The sequence below is a fragment of the Antechinus flavipes genome, chromosome 2, assembly GCF_016432865.1.
Source record: "Antechinus flavipes isolate AdamAnt ecotype Samford, QLD, Australia chromosome 2, AdamAnt_v2, whole genome shotgun sequence".
NCBI lineage: Eukaryota > Metazoa > Chordata > Mammalia > Dasyuromorphia > Dasyuridae > Antechinus > Antechinus flavipes.
Genome location: NC_067399.1, coordinates 315,428,287 through 315,438,465, shown reverse-complemented (window position 1 = coordinate 315,438,465; position 10,179 = coordinate 315,428,287). Strand labels below are relative to the sequence as shown.

The following is a 10,179-nucleotide window of genomic DNA, read 5'->3' as shown; positions in this document are numbered from 1 at the left end:
GTGGGTTTAGAAAAAGGATATAGAAGTCCTAAAAAAGATCTTATGAGAGGAGTGCAGCAGTAAGCAACTTACAGACACAAGGTGTCTAAGTGTAGGGAGCAGAAGGAAGGGGAAATAGAAAATGTTCATCTTTTTAATAACTTTTTTTCAGAACAAGGTCTGTTTAAAGTGACTTCACTAATAGCAAATTAAACCCTTGAATGTACAAAGGGATGTAGTATTAGATAGCACAAATTTCCAAGGGTCTTTCATTTGCAGTTCTAGTGTTTTGGCTATTCTCCTCTTTATCTCTAATTACCAGCATCTCTGCTCTTCAACTTGTCCTTGGAGAAAGCCCCAGGTAATCCTGGAGGAGATGCTTAAAGCAAACAAACAAACAAACCTAGAAAGATGGCAAAAAGATGGCAAATACTTTAACAACAGCCAGAAGAAGTGAGTAAATGTAAAGGCTATGCTAGACTTCTACTTCTCCTTCAGAAGGACCAGGTCCTAGCTATTAACAATCTGGTCCATTTGAAGGATGATAGTGAATCTTTATAATTTACAATAGCTGGATGATCCAAGATAATTTTTTTTAAAGATTTGCACCAAGTTAATAGGAGAAGAGGTTGAGTATACATGAGAAAGAGAATGAAAAGAGAAGTATGTTGCTTCCAGCAGAGAGAAGGGGGTTGAGGGCAGATCTAGAAGCACTGTCTTTGGGAAGAGTAAGGATAACTCTTCTCTGCCTGAAGGGAAGAGAGTGGGTGAATATGTTTGAAATGTTGAGGAATGAATCAGAGAGCTAAAACAACTCCTGTCAGATGACCTCAATTAGAGGCAGTAAATTGGTCCAATAGTTAAAGCAGGGGGCCTGGAATTATGATCCTGGGTAAATCACAATCTTTTTCTGCCTTAGTTTCTTCAACTACAAAATTGGAATAATAATAGTATCTACTTCACAGAGTTGTTGTGAGGATCAAATTAGATAATATTTAATACACAATAAGCCTTGTGTAAATGCTAGCTATTATGATTTTATAGTAGTTGTGACTAATAGTAATATTATTCGTACTTAATAGATTACTTATAATATTAATATTAATGATAATAATCTTAGTGAAATAAGAGACTAAGCCATCTGTTATAAGTATATTGATTAGGGAATGCTGTGATAATCTTAAGAACCAAAGAGTCTCTTATATAAAATACAAAGACTTTATCTGGGCATTCAAGGCACTCAACAATTTAGACCTAGTCCATCTTTGTACCTGTATTTCATATTCTTCTCTAATAATAACACTCTATGCTACAACCAAGGTAGACTTTTCCCAACTCTCAATCCTATCCTGCTCTCTGTACCTTTGCTGAAATCAACTTTCATGCCTGGAATGTATTCCTCTAATAACTGCATGTTTTGAAATCCTCTTCCTTCCAGAGCTATTTCTTCCATGAAAGCCTCCCTAATCCCCTCAATAGAAGTGATTCCCTTTTTTTATCCCTCTTTGACCTTTCCTATGCACTTATTTACATTCTAATCTGTATTAAAGTTATTTGAGTTCTCCATCTCCCCACACCCCAATTAAGTCACAGAGTAATTTCCCTAACAGTAGGAACTTGCTATATTTTTTAATAATAGTAGCTTTTTATTTTTCAAAATACATGCAAAGATAGTTTTCAAAATTCACTCTTATAAAACCTTGTGTTCCATATTTTTCTCCATCTCCACCTCCCCCATCCTAGACAGCAAGTAATCCAATATAGGTTAAACATGTACAATTCTTCTAAACATATTTCCATATTTATCATGCCGCACAAGAAAAATCAGATCAAAAGGGGGAAAATTTAGAAAGAAAAAAAACAAGCAGAGAAAAAACAACAAAAAGGGTGAAAATACTATGCTTTGATCCACATTCAACCTACATAGTCCTCTCTCTACATACAGATGGCTCTTTCCATCACAAGTCTATTTCAATTGCCTTGAATCACCTGATTGTTGAAAAGAGCCACAGTTTATCATCACATAATCTTGTTGCTATGTACAAAGATTTCTTGGTTCTAATCACTTCACTCAGCATCAATTCATATAAATTATTCCAGGCCTCTCTGAAATCAGTCTGCTCATCATTTCTTACAGAACAATAATATCCCATAACATTCATATACTATAACTTATTCAGCCATTCCCCAATTGAGGGTTGTTCACTCAGTTTCCAGTTCTTTGCCACTACAATGATGTTGACATATTTTCAAAGATAGCCTTCTTCAGAGAGCTCCAGGTCTTTCCAGGAAAAGATTTTCGTCATCCTCAATCAGGACTAGGAGGTCTATTAATCAAAGGCTTTATCATATCTACATGGATGGTGTTCAAATTGAGACTTGCCACTGTGAACTGACTTGTTTCAAGGTTAATTGGTGAAAGAAGAAAAGGAATAGAATCCAGGGCTTTCTTGTTCCTGGTGTAATACATTAACTTTGAGATTATATAGCTTCTCATTTTGAGAGTGTTTATTTCTACCAAGGAAAGCAGTTGGCTCCTCTGTTCCTGGATCTTCTTAAAAGATGGGTGCTATGTTCTTGGGATCCTATTCATACTCTAAATTTCAGTCTGAAGACTTTCTTTCGCAGGGAACATTTCTATTGGAGTTGGTGGGAGGCTCATATATCAAAAAGATCTCTGGGGAAAAGCCAGAAATGAACATTTGGTTTAGCAAATCTCACCAGCCAGCTGGTCTAGTTCTTTTGAAGTTGACTTTTCTTTGGAAAGAAGTTTTAAAGTTTGCCAAATCTATCTTAGAGTGTGTCCTGCTCTAACATACATCTGTTTTTTTTCATTTTGTGTCTCCAGGAAAAACATAGGTAGCCCCTGCCTCTTCAGCAGCCATAGCTATTAAACTGGAGAAAAAAAATTTTCCCTACCAAAGTTCTTGGTAATGTCAAATGGTCCAATATTATAAATGGATAATATTTAATCAATTGAAATGACACTAAACAGGATGTTTTTCTATATCAGCCCTCTCTTTCTCCTACATTCTGTCCACACTGGATAACTTATCTAGATCTCTGAGCTTTGGATATTACCCAGGGACCACAATGACTTTTTATTCATCTTGAAGCTGAACCGCAGTTGCTCCTTGGAAGATGGGAGCAAGGCTGGATTGGTGGTCAGATTGATGACCTGGGGATTTTGGACAGAGGGAAAAACCCAGAATTTTGGGATGAGAGAAAAGATGAAAGATGGGGTTAAGAATGCCAATTTATTAAGAGTCTTAAAGGAAGTAATTTAAGTAATTTACATATTATTTTGTCCAAAATCAACCACTGAACTTAACAAGACTATAAATTCATCTGGGGAACGGAACGTATTTTATACTTCTTTGTGCCCCCAAACACACATATAAAACCTAGTCCAATGCTGCACACCCAGTAGGTTCCTAATAAAGATTAAATGTTGGATCAATAATGCTCCTCTCCCTCTCTTTCCCCCCAAAAAACCTCTTTATTGCACTATCTACTTATTTCCTCTTGGGTATGCTGTTTTGCAGTACTTCCTGATAACTTCTGATATTTGCGTCCTGTCAAGTGTAATTAATCCTATGCCAGAGAAAGCCCAGGGCAAAAGTTCTCACATTTTTTTTTATTTTAGGACTCCTTTATCCTCTTAAAAATTATTGTGGAGTCTTCAAAGAGCTTTTATTTATGTAGGCCATATCTATCCTTATTAGAAATTAAAACTGATAAAATTTAAAAATATTTATTAACACATTTAAATAATATCATACATCTATTACATATTATTATAAATAATATATTTTTGTGAAATTTTTTTTCAAAAACAAAAAATTTAGTCAGAAGATTGGAATTGTTTTGCTTCCCCTAAAAAATTTTCTTCAGGTCTGGCTTAATAAAAAAAAAACTGCATGGATTCTTATAGCAGTTTCTGTATTTAATTTGATGTGATGTTGTTTTGATTGAAATACTGTATATGAAAAAAAATCTGATCTCACACAAAGATGTAGTTGGTAAAGGAGTATTTTAGTAGGCAAAAAATGCTAGTAATATTATGAAAATAGTTTTTACCTTATGGACCCACTGAAAGAGTCTCAGAGACCCCCAAGGAGCCACCCTTTGAGAGCTAAAGTAATTAGTACAGGAAGAGGGATTAAGCTGCATGATGAGTAGGATCATAGGTTACCAGCCTGACTTGCTCACTGTGAGGGATGATAGCCCAGAAAGAGTGGGTGAACATAGACTGTGGTCCAGCCTTCGATCCAGGAAATCTCGGGATCACACTCTGAGAACTGCTGACCACACAAATGAGAAAGTAGGACGGGGGAGGGTTGTTTCCCACCTGATGACATCAGAATATTAAGTTCCAGAGCACATCAAACAATCTGAGGGACCAAACTCTAATTAGTCTCCTATTACAGGACCACATATAGTTTTTTTTTTTAAACTCCACATCTTTCCTATAGTGTTCAGACACATATGAAATAAGATAGGTGGGGATGATGAAACTCTGTTATACTAATTCCAAGCAGGAAAACCCTTGACTGTACCGGGAAGTTATATTCTCTGAATTTCTCAATATTAAGAATATTGCTCAGGTAGCTATTTGAGTTAGTGCTAGGACCTTATGCTATGCTTAAGTGTACATGATGACAATGCTGATGATAATTATTACCACTTATATAGCCTTTACATTTTACAAAGGTGGATGGCAGAGGATAGATAGTCATGATTCCAGTTATTCAACCAGCTCTCCTCTGCCATTTCTCTTCATGTCTTGGAATCAACATAAGCCAGACTGTAGCTAAACTAGACTAATTCTTCAGTTGATAAATGATCAAAAATTACAAACTCTACTCAAAGGGTTTTAAAAATCCTTTGACCTAACAATACTACTACTAGGCATGAATTCCAAAAGGGATTTTTAAAAATGTGGGGGAAAAGGACCCATGTATACAAAAGTATTTATAGCAAGTCTTTTCTCAGGGTCAAAGAATTGGAAATTGAGGACAAGCCCATCAATTAGGAATGGGTAATAAATTAAAGATTGTAATTATAATCGAATACTATTATACTATAAGAAAGAATGAGCAGTATGCTCTCAGAAATACCTGGATAGTCTTCTATGAATTCAAAATGAAATATACTGTATACAAAGTAATAGCAATATTTTAGAATGATCAGCTGTCAATGGCTTTGTATTCTCAACAATACAATGATCCTCTACTCTGAAGGTTTTATTGTGAAAAATGCTATCCATATCCAGAAAAAGAACTGATTGTGTCTGAATATTGAAGCATACTTCTTTATATATTTTTTGCAAGGGGGAATCTATTTTTTTTTGCAACATGACTTTAATGGAAATGTTTTGCAAAACTTCACATGTATTTTTTCAATGGGGGGGAAAGAGAAGGGAGAAAATATAGAAAATATAAAAGTTTTTTGAACAAATGTAAAAAAGATAGTTTACATGTACTGGGAAAAATAAAAATATTAAATAAGGTACAAAAATTAACCAGGGATTATTAGATTATTCAGTATATAGCGTATTGGACTCACAAATCAGAAAATTAGGGGCAGCTAGGTGACACTGTAGAAAACATGTTGAACTTCCAATCAGGAAGAACTGAATTCAAAACCAGCCTTGTATATTTAGTAGCTATGGGACCCTGGGCAAATCATTTAACCTTTCTCAGACTCAGTTTCCCCATCTGTAAAATGAGGATAATGATGCTTCATAAAATGGTTGTGAGGATCAAATGGTATAATACATAATAAAGGACATTGCAATTAAAGTGCAATATAAATATTAGCTGTTGTATTTGCTGCCCTGAGGACCTCCTGGGTTAGCAGGTCTTAAGCATAGACAGGGGAAATGAAAAAAGAATGGAAGAGGAAGGAAAGGAGTGCAAAAGCAAGAGAATACAGCTAGATAGATCTAACATTTATTAAGTGTTTACTATGTATCAAGAATTGTGCTAAGGGCGAGGAATTCAAATACAAACAAAAAGCTGTCCTCAAAGAGCTTACATTCTAATGGGGGAAGACAACATCTGTTCCAAAAAATAAAAGGACTTGAAAAATAGAAGAGAGAATAAGTGAATAGGCTTCCATTCTAGCCAAAATAGAGTAGTAGTCCAGGGATGCATGAGCTAAACTGGGTCTGAAGTAATCATGGTTGATATGTGATCTTCCTTACATGGAGGTTTCAGGGAAGAGCTCACCAATTGGAGGAGGAGGTTCTTTCAGCAGGAGGCTGCTGGGGTGGAGATGGCCTCCTAGGAGTCAGGAGATAAAGTTTTGAAGAATTCATTCTTACATTATTAAGAAAGGGTAGAGGAAGAGAGGGAGAGACAGAAATAGAGAGACAGAGAAAGGGCAAAGAAAGAGCAACCACCATTGGGGTCGGGGAGGGGGTTGTTGCTATTATTAAATGGTTTCAGTTGTGGCCAACTTTTTGTGACCCCATTTGGGTTTTTGGGTTTTTTGGCAAAGACACTGGAGTGATTTGCATTTCCTTCTCCAGCAGTGGGCACTCACTTCTGATGCTTTTTAGGAAGCCAATATGACCTGTTGGGACCTTGCCATGTTCTGTCCCAGAAAAGGATGCTAGGTATTGCCCAGGCTGTTCACAGCTGGTACCAGGGAATCTCCTGGCCAGCTCAAATGATCATCCTGGCAAGTCTTTCCTCATCAGGCTCAGCTCTAGAGCCCACATCTAAATGGAACTGACAGTGATCTTCCATAGCTCAGGGCTGACCTTCTTATGCCTACAGTAGCCAGAAAGCTGATCTCTCTAAATCAGTTGCCCAAGTTATAGTAGCACACCTTTTTTATTGAAGCTTTTTATTTTCAAAACATATGCAATGATAATTTTTCACCATTGGCCTTGCAAAACCTTGTGTTACAAATTTCCTCCCTTCCCTCAACCCCCTTCCCCAGATGGCAAGTAGTTCAATATATGTTAAATATGGTAAAACATATATGTTAAATTCAATTATCATGCTACACAAGAAAAATCATTCCAAAAAGGAAAAAATAAAATAAAATGCAAGCAAACAACAACAAAAAGAGTGAAAATGCTATGTTGTGGTCCACACTCAGTCCCTACAGTCCCCTTTCTGGGTGCAGATGGCTCTCTTCATTATAAGGTCATTGGGACTGGCCTGAATCATCTTATTGCTTATCCATCAGAATTGATCATCGTGTAATCTTATTGTTGCTGTATATAATGATCTCCTGGTCCTGCTCATTTCACTTAGTATCAGTTCATGTAAGTGTCTCCAGCCTCTCTGAAATTATCCTGCTGATTGTTTCTTACCAAACAATAATATTCCATAATATTCATGTACCACAATTTATTCAGCCATTCTCCAATTGTTGGGCATCCACTCAGTTTCCAGTTTCTGGCCACTACAAAGAGGGCTGCCTGAAACATTCTTGCACACACATGTCCTTCATTTTCAAAGAGGACCAATGACATCCTGGGTGACATCTTGATTTGATACGAATTTGGATTTAAATGAGACAAAGTTGCACAAAGTTGTGGGTCTCACTCTCTCTTTCAGAGTCGTCAAAGTCCAGTGGCAAGATGAAACTTAAGATGACTGGCCATGGCCCAGGATGTGTTGGATGACTTCGGCATCTTCAATGTCTGACCAAGCTCTGAGAACTCTAAAGCACCTGCTTCTGCTGCCTTTATGGCCATTTGAACAAATTTTTCTCATCTATCCACTCTGCCTAGGGGGCTCTTCACATTTTGGGGGTACACATCCCCTTGTCCCAACTCATCAATGGGCTTTAGCTCATCTGCTAATTCAGTTTTGCATAATATTTAATTGCACAACGTAAAATTGTATATATTATAACTTCTTGGAGCTACAAGTGAGAGTTGGGTGAAGGTGGACACCAAATGTAAATGAGTAATTTTGTAAAGGTTCAGCCAACCCTCACACCAGAAGTGTTAGTCCTCTGTGAACATCCAGATATGAGGGCAGCCAATCCATAGATATGGAGATGGGATTCAAGTTTGGGAAACAGACAGAAGGCCAGTTTGTCTGGATCTTGGAGTACAGGAGGAAGAAAAATGTCCAGTGAAGTTGAAAAAATAGATTAGAATCAGCATGTGTAGGGCTTTAAAAGCTAAGAGAGGGATATAAATTTTATCCTAGAGGCAATAAGGATCCTCTGAAGTTGCTATTGAAGTATCTTAAACTATTATTTTATGATTTTAAAATTATGAAATACTACTTGTCTCTTTTTTATATACATTTTCCTATGACTACTCTCCCCACCCCTAACATCCATTTTTGAATCTCTCTCAAGCTGCTAGGATCTCACTTCTCAATTCTTGTTTCTTTCTTCTCCCCCTATACACACTAATTTAAACCTGCTTAAAATGAATATGGAAGTTCCTTGGTGATTGGAAGGAATAATTGCATTATTAATGCAATATTTATATTGCCTTATTATATACTTATGTATTATATATATGCATTAATATATACATTATTAATGCAAAAGTCATATTTTATTGTAAATTGTTCCATTATTTTTCAGTCATGTCTGATTCTTTATGACCCCATTTGTGGTTTTCTTGTCAGAGATACTGGAATGGTTTGCCATTTTCTTCTCTAACTCATTTTATAGATAAGGAGTAAGTGACCTTTCAAGGGTCCCACAACTAATAAGTGTCTGAGGCAGATTTATTTTTTTAATTTTTAATAGCTTTTTATTTACAAGTTATATGCATGAATAATTTTACAGTATTGACAATTGCCAACGTTTGTTCCAATTTTTCCCCTCCTTCTCCCCACCCCCTCCCTTTGATGGCAGGATGACCAATACGTGTTAAATATATTAAAGAATAAATTAAATACAAAATAAGTATACATGTCCAAACCATTATTTTGCTGTAAAAAAAGAATTGGACTTTGAAATTGTGTACAATTAGCCTGTGAAGGAAATCGAAAAATGCAAGTGGGCAAAAATAGAGGGATTGGGAAATCAATGTAATGGTTCTTAGTCATCTCCCAGAGTTCTTTCGCTGGGCGTAGCTGGTTCAGTTCATTACTGCTCCATTGGAACTGATTTGGTTCATCTCATTGTTGAAGATGGCCAGGTCCATCAGAATTGATCATCATATAGTATTGTTGTTGAAGTATATGATGATCTCCTGGTCTTGCTCATTTCACTCAGCATCAATTCATGTAAATGTCTCCAGCCTCTCTGAAATTATCCTGCTGATTGTTTTTTACAGAACAATAATATTCCATAACATTCATATATCACAATTTATTCAGCCATTCTCCAGTTGATGGGCATCCACTCAGTTTCCAGTTTCTGGCCACTACAAAGCTCTTGCACATACAGGTCCCTTTCCCTTCTTTAAGACCTCTGAAGCAAGCTTTGCACAGTGGCAGTATCATAGCCAATGAGGTTTAACCAAGGCGCGATTATTGCTAATTAAGACCTCTGAAGCAGATTTAAACTCATCTTCTTGATACCAGACTGGGCACTTTATCTACTGAGTCACCTACCTGTCCCCAGTATTAACACTAGTCCTTTATTTAATATTAATAATAGCTAGATTAATGTATTGCTCTAAGGTTTGCAAAGAATTTACAAATATTATATCATATTATCCTTACTAGAATGTGGGGAAATAGACATTATTATCCCAATTTTACAGATGAAGAAACAAGCAGAAAGATATTAAGTAACTTGACTGGAATCATATAGCTAATAAATAGCTATCTGATGCCATTTTTGAGCTCTATATACTGTACCATCTTCTAGTTGATGGGATAAACTCTAGGACTGCTTGTGACTCTTAAAGTGATGCCCATCAGGGACCCTGGTTCTACTTTATCTTGTTCTGCCCAACTTAGAAAGTGTCCCACCATGCTAAATTAATCATTCTGAAATTCCCATTATTTCTGGGCTTTGCTCACAAAAGTTGTCAGCAAAGAAAGATAGAAAAGCGTGTTATATGAAACTAATTCACATTGAGATGTGGATGAGTGATCACTGCATAATTTATTATTCTTACAGGAAACTAGATATGGAGCTGGAAGGGTCCTTAGAGATCAACTAGCCCAATCTCTTCATTTTTTTAAGTAAGAAAACTGAGATACAGAAAAGTTGAGATTAACTCAAGTTAGTTATTGGCAGAGTGAGACTTTGAACCAC

General features: G+C 36.3%; 1 pseudogene; it reads left to right on the top strand.

The window, feature by feature from the left end:
* Positions 1 to 9,392: 9,392 nt before the first annotated feature.
* Positions 9,393 to 9,464, top strand: LOC127552731 (uncharacterized; annotated as a pseudogene).
* Positions 9,465 to 10,179: the final 715 nt, after the last annotated feature.